The 10167-nt window shown below is 48.5% G+C and overlaps 1 protein-coding gene across 1 annotated transcript in view; it reads right to left on the bottom strand.

Moving 5' to 3' along the window:
* Positions 1-10167, bottom strand: part of COMP (cartilage oligomeric matrix protein) — a 29575-nt gene that overhangs the window by 17739 nt on the left and 1669 nt on the right. The window contains exons 2-3 of the mRNA XM_057385821.1: positions 8686-9668; positions 6601-6717 (exon numbers count right to left, since the gene is read on the bottom strand). The gene's annotated coding sequence lies outside the window, so the exon portion shown is untranslated. The remainder of the gene's footprint in view (positions 1-6600; positions 6718-8685; positions 9669-10167) is intronic.

Below are 10167 nucleotides of genomic sequence, written 5' to 3'. Positions count from 1 at the left end.
GGCTTGCTGGGAATTATTGTCGGGACTTTCATTAATGCTCAGAGCTTTCCCAGTAAAAGTCCTTTGGCTGTGGGCTGCCTTTTTTTTTTTTTTTTTTTTGTGATTTTGCTCCTGAAAAACACCTCCCAGAGCCATAATGACAATAACACAGCTCCACACTCCGTGTTCCCAAAACTCCTCGGGATGGCAGGGCTTAGGAACAAACCCTCCTCCGAGCAGCCTGGCTTTCCCTTTTCCCCTAAATGATGTGACCATCGATGGCTGCGGTCACACTCCCCGTTTGGGACTCCAGGGGGAACCTTGTTTGTCCCATCAGCCAAGAACGGAGCCCCCATCCCTCTGGAGGCAGAGCTGGCACATCCCGAGGGAATTGGGCATTTCCAGCCCGTTCTGATCCTCAGCGAGGGACAGCAGCTGGTGCCCATAGAACTGCCCACAGAGCAGGGGTTTTATTGAGCAAAACCTGCCCAGGTCTCCTGAACACACCCAGCAACAAGCAGCTTTTAATTTCTTGTTGACTCCAGATTAATGGCATTTCTCTCATCTCTTCCCCTCTCCCCGACTGCCACAGGGGCTGCGTTTCCCTCCCCAATTTTCCCAATTTTCCCAATTTTCCCTCTTTTCCGTTAAAACCCCTCAGCAGCTCCAGCAGGAAGATATCCGGGACAATTCAGCAGCTGGAAAGAGGCAAAGGCAGCGATCAGGTCTTTTCAGGACAGCGCTGATCAAAGAGGTGCTCTGTACAAACGCTTTTGCAGCCAGTTCTTGGCAGGAGGCAGCAGCCCTGTCCTGCTGGAAATGAGATTGCAGTTATAGGGGAGGAAGAAAGGATCGATGCTGGAAGGGCTGAATTCCCTTCTTGAACYCAAATTGCAGAGCGGGGCAGGGAAAAGGGGGGAAATAAATTGATTGTTGGATGTAATATTCTCTGTCTTGTCTCGGGAAGAGATAAAATTCACTTAAATTCGGTTTTAATAGGAGCCATTTAACATTTGTGTGCAGAAAAAGGGCTTTTTCTTATATAGGAAGATAAGGGGAAAAGCCTCTCTGAGCTACAATGAAAATTCTCCAGGACAGGTGGGGTTTCTTTTTTCTSTGGAATCAGGAGATTTGTGGAGGAYACAAAGAAYAGAGGACAAAGGAAGCACCAGCAAATTTTCCAATGTGTTCTCCAAAGCAGTCCCGTTACCCACATGTAAAAGGAGAATCTTGAATAAGAAAATGGATTTATTATCAAATTCTTCCTCTTCTGGGGATGCTGTAGCAGAGCTTGGTCCCAATCCTTTCTGCCAGTCCCCCCCTGCAGCTGATCTTTGATCTCCAGCAAAGCAGAAGGAACTTTTCTTCCCCAAAACTGCCTGGATGATTTCAGGAACTGCTCCCAAAACCCTGAGCAGGGAGGATTTCAGCTCCTGGGGGCTGAGCAGGGAGGGACAATCCTGGGACWGACCCTGCAGGGCCAGCTCCCCACACTGCTGCCCCTGAGGAAAGGTTTTCCAGGAATTTCCAGCAAGGAAAGGCTGTGACCAGAATGAATCCGTGGAGAAGGACAGGACCACCSTCAGGAGCAGCAGCTCTTTGTCTCCCTCCAAAGAGGGATTTCCTCCAATAAAAAGATGGATTTCCACAYGAGAAAAGGAGGAATTTCCCGAAATAAAAGCCTGGAGCAGCTGAGCCCTGTAGGGAACCTTTCCATGGAGGAGCATCTCCCCTGTCAGCCCCGCAATGTTCCAGAGCTGCAGCTCCTTCTTGAATTAAAATAATTAAAATAATTCATTAAAGGGGCTCCAACAAACAGCTGCACTYGTGCAAGGGTTTTTTTCACCCCTCATGGCTTTTGGGCCAAGCACTGGCTCCCGAATCCATCCTTTCCTGGCTCCCATCCCTTCAGCTCCCCTCATCCCCCTTCTCTCCTCACCCACACAAAGTTTTCTTTTGCTCAACTTTGAGACTTTACAGATTCTTGGCCCCGTCCAAAATGGGGCTTCTTTGGACATCCTTGATGAGCTCAGAGGAAAATTCAGCATCATCCAGGCCGTGGGGTTGTTTTGGGGTTTTTGTCACTTCCAGAGGAATGGAAAAACGGCGTGTGCAGGCTCACAAGGGGCGGTGAGCTCTCCAGAAGGATGGAGGCTGGAGACTGATCCAAACCTCTGGAGCTTTCCAGAAAAGATCAGCCCCAGCAATCTCACAGGAATGAACTGGCTCTGGAGAGTGCTGGCAGTGCCTTCTCCCGACCCCACCCAGAGCTGAAAAACAGCCTGGGGAGCAAATCCGCTCCTTCTCCACAATATTTGTGAGGAYCGTGGGCTGTGAGAGATCCAGAGTCAGGCCTTGCTTCATCTAAACCACCCTTCCCACCTGAAAATTGCACGGGCCCAACTGTGATGGTCCCAGACTCCTTTAATTTGAATTCCACATGCAAAGCAGAGGCTCAGTCCTCTGCGTTTTTGCAGCATTCCTTACACAAAATTCCACTTCCTTTTGGCCAGTGCAGGGTCAGGCTCTTCCCTGGACTGTCCTGGAGCCAGAGCACGCTGGGTGTGACATCCACACCAGAGCAAAGGCCACCAGGAGCCACAATTCCGAGAGCTGCCCCTGAATTCCAGCCACATCTCAGTGTTCTGCACAAGCCATCGCAGCTCCAGGAAAAGACTCACAATTCCAGGAACCCCACGCCTCAGGTGGAGGCATGGAAAGGACAAAAAGCAACTTTGCTGCTGGCAAAGCCGAGCGTCCGGACACCGAAGGCGGCGCAGGCTGAGAGGGCCCACRTTTCCCAAGGAAAAGCAAATATCCAGGCATGGCTTGGAGAGGGGAACTTCTGGAAAAGAGGAACGAGYGAGCCTAACCCTGTACACTCAGCAAAATCTGATCCCCCAGGCTGAGCTCATTCCCTGGCTCCCAGGCACAGCTGGGAAGAGAAGCTGTTCCTGGGGAGCTCCAAGGCTGAAATCTCCTCTAAAACAGGAGCTTTTTGTCATTTCTGAGCTGCAGGTGCCCCTTTCTTTGCTTTTTCTGTTGTTTTCCCCCCGGCTGAGGTTTGTGGTGGCCTCCAGTGGAACAGGGAACAAAGAGAAGAGAAWCAGTGCAAGGCACAAGCAGCTTTAYCTGAGGCTGCCCAGGCCTCCAGCTCTTTAGGCTGAATTAGTGGGAATTCATTCAAAACTCCATGGAAAAGGGCTGATCCTACAGTTTGGCCCAGGGGGAGCCTCCAATCCAGCCCAAGAGCCATCCTAGAAAGGAAAAACCCCACAAAGCAGTTTTTGGGGGTATTTTTGATGTCTCCTGATGTTTTTCAAGTTGCCAAATCCACTGGAACAATGTCCTGTGGTTGTTTCAGCCTTTAAGCCTCCTCAGGCAAGAGGTGGATGCAGATTTGAGCTGAATTTGGGTTCAATCCCAGGAGAGGAGCTCTGGATCACTCTGGGATCCCAGTCTGGGATCACAACACCCTCCAGGCTGTTCCTGAGCTCCCCAGGTTTGGTTCTGACCTGCAGACAGAAGAGCAGAGCCCCTGCCCAGGGCTGCAGCACCTTCCTCCCCTCCATTTCCTGGGAACACCATGCTCACAGGGAATTCCAGGTTATTTATCCACCTTTCCCCAGGATTATCCCAACATGGTTTTCCATCATGACCTTTCCACGGGTTCTTTATTCCATTTCTCTGGAGTTCCTCCCCATCCTGGCTGCCGGCCCTGGGTTCCTCCGGCTCCAGAGGAACTCGTTGCCCAAACTCGAACATTATTTTTCAGCTGAAATGACATCACTGCCGAAGTGCTGTTTAAAATTATTGCTCTCCAGACCTTCCTCACCTCCCCTTTTGCAATCCCCTCTTCCAGCAAAGCCCTGCTCTCATCTGGAGCCAGGAAGATGGCCTCAAACCCCAGAGTCCTGTCCAAGCCTGGCATGACACATCCATCCCAGGACAGTCCCCAGAGCCCCCGGGCTCTGCCCCCATCCCATGGCCAAAAAGAAAAGGCCACAGGACCCAGTTTAACATTTCCATTTTTCAACAACCCTTGCTAACAACATAAAAATAATTCCGTGTTCTGGGCCCTGTCCACATGACATCAGGCCCATGGATTCCTGGGCCAGGCCGGAGGAGCCGTTTGCAAACTTCTGTTTGCTCGTAAATCAAGGGCAGCAATGACGTTTTTAGTGAAAACAGCCCCAGGAGTTGCTGTTTGCAGACTCCACGATGGGTTTGCAGCACTGCCACGGGCTGTGCTCAGAACCCAGGAATTCCAGCAGGCTCTGCTTCCACGGGAGCACCTGTGGGAGCTTCATGGGAGCATCTGTGGGGATGTGAACCCCAACAGACACCGCTGGTGATGGCTGCTCTGCGGGGCCTGGAGGGACCAGCATGGAAAATCTCCTTATCTCGGCGTTCCCATGGCTCTCCAGACCCTTCCCAGGGTTGTTGCTGGTCCAGCTGGCTGCCTGGCCCCTGGGAACGCTGCCTCCTCACAGCACAGCGCGKGGAGAAGCCAAGAGCAGAGCTCCACTTGCTCTGAGAGCAGCTTGGGGCAGGGCCAGGCAGGGCCTGAGGTGTTTCCATCACGATCTGAGGCCGGGACAGGACCCAGCAGCAGCAGTTTGGGGTGGGAGGATCCCTCCTTGGGCTGTAAAAGCRATGATCCTGAGCAAAGGGAGCACAYGRGACACTCCTGAACATCAGCAGGATGAGAGAGAACCTTCCCAGCACGTAGGGGCAAATCCTCCACTGAAAACGTGTTTAAGGGTCCCTCTGTCTATGGGGTGTCGGTGCCATGGTGGAACAGGAACGCTCCCCCTTGGGAATATGGGAATGTGGGAGCCCACAGCCCCCTTGATCTTYTCCCAGGCTGTTTGGTGACATTCCACCAGCGGCCTGGGTGCGTTCCCAAGGAGCTCCTGAYTTCTGGGAAGGCGTCACACAACTACACTGCAGCCATTCATGGCCTGCCTGCAGCCCTGGCCAGCTTCCTCCCCAAATTCTGCAAGCAAAACATTCCTTCCCCTTCAGGCTTCTCCCCTCCTAAAACCATCACCCCAGACAGGACAAACACAGGCTCCTTGCAAGGGCTTCCATGATGGCAAAACAACTGCGACGCCCAACGCTTTTGGGTTCCCTCAGTTCCAAATTTGGGGGGGGGTTTGGGCATAAAAAAGAAAGATAAACTTGATAAAACATCAGCAGGCTTTCCTGCAGCTGCTGCTGCTGTGAAGGTATAAATGACTTTATATATATGTACTTTATAAATGACTCCTTGTTTTCTAAACTTTGAATATTTGCAATTAAAAGATAAAGCCAAGCTGGCAAATTCTGTGTTRACATCAAAAGGAACTGAAGGGCAGAGAGGAAAATTCTTCAGAGCTGGAGGCCAGAAAATGAAATTTTCCTGTTTCAGGGCCTTTTTGGATGGAGATGCYCAGTCCTGGAGCCCTCCTGGAAGCCATGGAGCCACTTTGTGTGGCCCAACACACCTTGCACATGTTGGGCCATTCAGCCAAACCCCAACTTACATTATTTCACTGTTAAATGTCAAATTAAGGCTTGTCCCACAGCAGGAAAGAAGGATTTCCTGGGGAGGATTTACTTTCTGCACAGAGAATGGGAATGTGTTATTCCCTTACACGAAAAGCACAGAAAAGCCAGGGTGGGACTGCAAAAATCCTGATTTTAAGTGATTTGTTCTTTGCAGATCCAAACCCAAGGTCGAGTTTAACCCTGCCTGTCCCAAAATTGAAAACCTGCTGTGGATCAGCAACAACCTGAGGCCAAACCAAGCTGATAAAATCCCCCACGTTCCTCCATTTGCAGGGATAACCTGAAAATTGCCCATTTTCCTGTGTTTCTCCCCAGTCCAAGCGAGGATCAGCAGCTCCACAGGCTCATCCCAGCCCCGTGTGAAGCCTGGATTTTCCATTACTCCACAATCACCTCCATCTGCCCAGGAAAGCTGCCAGCAATCCCAACAAACAGGGACAATCTTTGGAGCCCATCAGGAGCTCCGAGCCTTGTTTTTGAGCTCTGCTACAACAACATCTGGTTTGGAGAAATCCCATTCTTTTTTTTTTTCCAAGAGCTGCYGATGCCCCTTTGGAAATGGAGGGGTTTTAACAACTCTGCTCCTTCCAGAGGCAGCTCTAATAGGTAACAGATACTCCCACACATCTCCTTGAATATATTCAGGAATTCCAGCCATTTTTTTTCCAGATTTTAGGAACTCTTGGCCTTTTCCTAGCGAGCTCTAACTTCACATCACCTCACACGGTAATTTTGCAGTTAAAATCCCACCAAAAGCCACAAGTTCTGTTCATGAAAAGRATTTTTCCTGATGTTAATTCCTCAAATCCAGGCCCTGTCCTGTTGTTCAGGACGAACTTCAGCTCTTTTCAAGGAGAGGGAGTTTTGACACATTTTTGGATGGAAGGAAATACAATATTTTAAATTATTATTTTAATATTAAATTACAATTTATTGGGTTTTTACTGTCCATTTGGCTTAGTGGAGCTGGTTTATAACACTGAATTTCATTTCCTGCCTTTCATCTCCTGCTGYTATCTTTTAATGTCTGCTATCTTTTATGATCTGGCATCTTTTAATGTCACTCACCATCTTTAATTTCTAAGAACCTTCTTCATTCAAAATCCCTGCAGAAATGCCAAAATCTTCTCATTTTCCTTCACAAAGTTACATCCCCAATTTATATTTATATATCCCCAATTGGATCTGCAGGTAAATCAGAATTAAACAGATTTATCACAATTTGCTGAAGGATAAAATAAAAAAAAAAATTAGGAATAAAACCTTTTTTCTGCGAATTTTGTCTACTGAAATAATCAAAGCTGGATTTGCATTTCCCATTGCACTGAGAATTCTGGCACCTTAAAGAAATTCCTCATTTAAAATTTATTTAATGACACTTTTTGAGATGTGCAAGTATTCTGGGCATTAAAGGGCTTGGTAAAAATATAAAAATATAAAAATATAAAAATATAAAGAAGACCAGTCAGTGTCCCAGTACCAGACAGACATTTCAATGTGATGTTAAACTGCTGCTGTAGAAATATCTTAGAACTGAAGTCTCTAAAGTTAAATTTATTTTAAAAGAGGGGTTTTTCCTCCCCATATTCCTTTTTCCCAGCATTTTTATCCCAATCCCAGSCTGCCCAGCAGGGCTGGAAGTGAAGCTTTGCTGACATGAAGGATTAATCAGCTGCAGATCCCTAAAAATCCACACTGCATTACCTCCAATCTGGAGCATTTTAGGACCAGGCTTTTTAATTCCACAATATTCAATATTTACCTCAGAGGATTTTATGGGGCCCTCGTTCCACGCAGGAATTTTATGGGAGCCGGGACCTCCCGGCATTTGATTGATCAGCCCCTAATTAGTGAAAATTCACTGGGAATAAACAAAAATACCTCCCCAACCTCCACAAACCCACAAAGTCCTGCAGGATTTGTTGCTCCAGGGGCTCGGGATGGAACAAAATCCCAGCCAGGCCAACCTCTCCCTGTCCCAACATTCCAAAGGAAAAAAGCGGAGGGAAAATGACGGAAATCAGGGTGAAAAAAAGTCCATTTTAGCTCTTGGTGTTTCTTAACCCTTTTTGTGTGAAGATTTTTTAGGATTCCATGGGATGAAGGGAGCTGTGGGAATGCTGTGATCCCAGAAATTCCTGAACAAAAGGGAAATGTGCGTTGCTACGATCCCACCCCGAGCTGTTCCTTGGATCCTTTCTTTCCCAGCTCCTTTAGCTTTCCTTCTGTGTCCCTCTCGTGGCAAATCAGCAGAAATGTCCCAGTTGCATCGAGAAAACTCATTCCCATCCCTCACAATTTTTTTCCTACGGTTTTAGTGCTTTTTTTAATAATAAAAATTATTTTATTGGAATTTTAAGAAAAAGGGAAGCGAAAGGCAAAAACAGAGARAGAAAGAAAATGAAGAAAAGGGAGAATTAGGGTGAAATTGTTTATTGTAAAAGGATCTGGAGCAGATTGGTTGTGGAATTCTCACCCCTCAGGTGTCCAAGGCCATGGTGGATGGGGTTGGAGCACCCAGGGATGGTGGGAGATGTCCCAGGAGTGGGAATGGATGGGCTTTAAGGTCCTTCCAACCCAAACCATTCTGGGATTCTGAGCTCCCTGAGCATTAAACAAATGAGTGAACAGAGTGAGGGAGTGAATAAAGTGATTAAATCTCCTTAATGAACATCCTGGGTGCATGGATGGCTCTGTGACCAGCTCTGGGTGGGAGCTTCCCTTGAGCTCCTCCCTCCCCACCTGGTCCYGCTCCACCCTCACTTCCCCCTAAGCTGAACTGTTCCATCCCAGGATAAAAATATCCCTTTTTTCCCCCCGTTTTYGCAGAGCTGGGCTCCATTGGCTGTGCCCCCTCACGTCACGGTGCCATTGCAGTGCTGTCTCCATGGCTGGGAATTCCTGGAGACCAATCACTTCCTCCCTTCCCCTGGCAGCCTCTCCCCAGCCCTGAGTGGAGGATGATGCCAGCAAATCCCAGAGCTGCTGGGATTTGGAATTCAAATCAGGTTCAAGGAAAGTCCTCTCATTATTTCCAGGGCTGGGATTTCTCCCAGCACTTCTTGTCACTCATCATTAACACCTCAGGTAATCACCTGCACATTTCCACCTCCTGGAAGCAGAAAACATCACTTTAAACATTTACTCACCCACCTCTGTTCTCTTTCCACGGCTGTGCCCTGTGAATCCCAGCTCCYGATCCGCAGGAAAACGGGAAAAGCAGGGAATTGTGCCAGTTTTGCCAAGCGTTGCCTTTTTAAACGCCACATTGGCTGCACGGTGAGTCAGCAGCCCAGATCTGAGCCACCRAACAGGGCTGGCACACCAAAAACCTCCAGCCGGGAGCTTCACCGCCCGCTTCGTGTCTCCATTTCATCTTTCAAACCCTCAGCACTTCCAGCATTGCAATGAAGAAAACTGACCCTGAAATTCAACTGCCTTTCCTCTGTGTTGGTATAAAGACCATTTTGGCCAGTTTAAACCCAGCCAGATCGGTTTTCCAGCCGCTTTTCCAGCCCCTGCTGYTCCTTTCGGCCAGGCCCAGCCCGTGCTGGGGGATCTGCGGCTTCAGCACCTCAGACAGCAGCACCGAAATGTCCCCAACGCCACCCTCAGGGGACAAAGCCACCTCCCGCTGGCACGGGGAGGCAGGAACCGCAATTCCAGGGGAGTTTTCCACAGCAATTGTCCTTAAAAGCACCGTCATTCYCTGGGCTGTGGCAGGGACAGGGAYAGGGACAGGAACCAGAACTTTGATCCCTTTYCAAGACTTTTGAGGATTCTGTCAAGCAGCCAAATGTTTCGAGTGTGTTGTGTTTATTAATAAATAAAGTGTTCACAGCAAGCAGCCACCTGGCTTTGCACGGTCTTTTTTTTTTCCTTCCAAGTTCCACTTTCATCCTCAAAATGTTATTTCGCGCTTTCTCCCCGTCACGCTTTGGTCTGAACGGTTTATTCTGCTCAGAGGCTTAAAAATAAGATGAATTCAGTCTTTCTGCAGAAGTGGTGACTGCTGTGTTCTCCTGACTCCTTTTCCCCTCCTTTTGCTGCACAATATTCCCAGGACAAGGATGTTTTCCAACCTCCATCTCCATCTTTTCAGATCCTGTACATGTTGTTTTGGGCCGGGCTTTATCCTACATCAAAAGCAAGAACATMAAATTAAAGTTATTTATAAGAGAAGAGACATATTTGCCTCTTAACATGGTAAGGGAAGAGGGACTGAGTATCCAGCCTTTCTTGACACACAGAGGTTATCTTAAAAGGGATTTATTGTYTGCTGATCAAAGGATGTGATGTTTGATGTTGGTGTGATGTTTTTGGAGGTCAAACCTAAACATTTTTGTTTATTTAGGGGTAGAAATATGGTGCTCCTTTTCCTGCACAACCCTGACCTGGGAGAACCCCCMGTTCAGCATCCTCAGAGCTGCTCGGCTTTCTCTCACAGATCCGGGGTATTACAGGTGAAATGGGAATAACAGCAGCAGCTGGGATTGCTGTAACTCCCGATCCTTAATTCCCATTTAACCCCGTGTCCCTCCCAACTCTGTCAGGGCCAACAGGAACAGCTCATGGTGGGCACAGGACATGAAGTGACCCCATTGTCACCACAGGGTCACCCTCAGCCCCTCACAA

This window comes from Malurus melanocephalus, unplaced genomic scaffold (genome assembly GCF_030028575.1).
Source record: "Malurus melanocephalus ecotype Western Australia unplaced genomic scaffold, MMel_1.1 scaffold_876, whole genome shotgun sequence".
In the NCBI taxonomy this organism is placed as follows: Eukaryota; Metazoa; Chordata; class Aves; order Passeriformes; family Maluridae; genus Malurus; species Malurus melanocephalus.
This window is presented reverse-complemented; position numbering and strand designations above follow the sequence as displayed.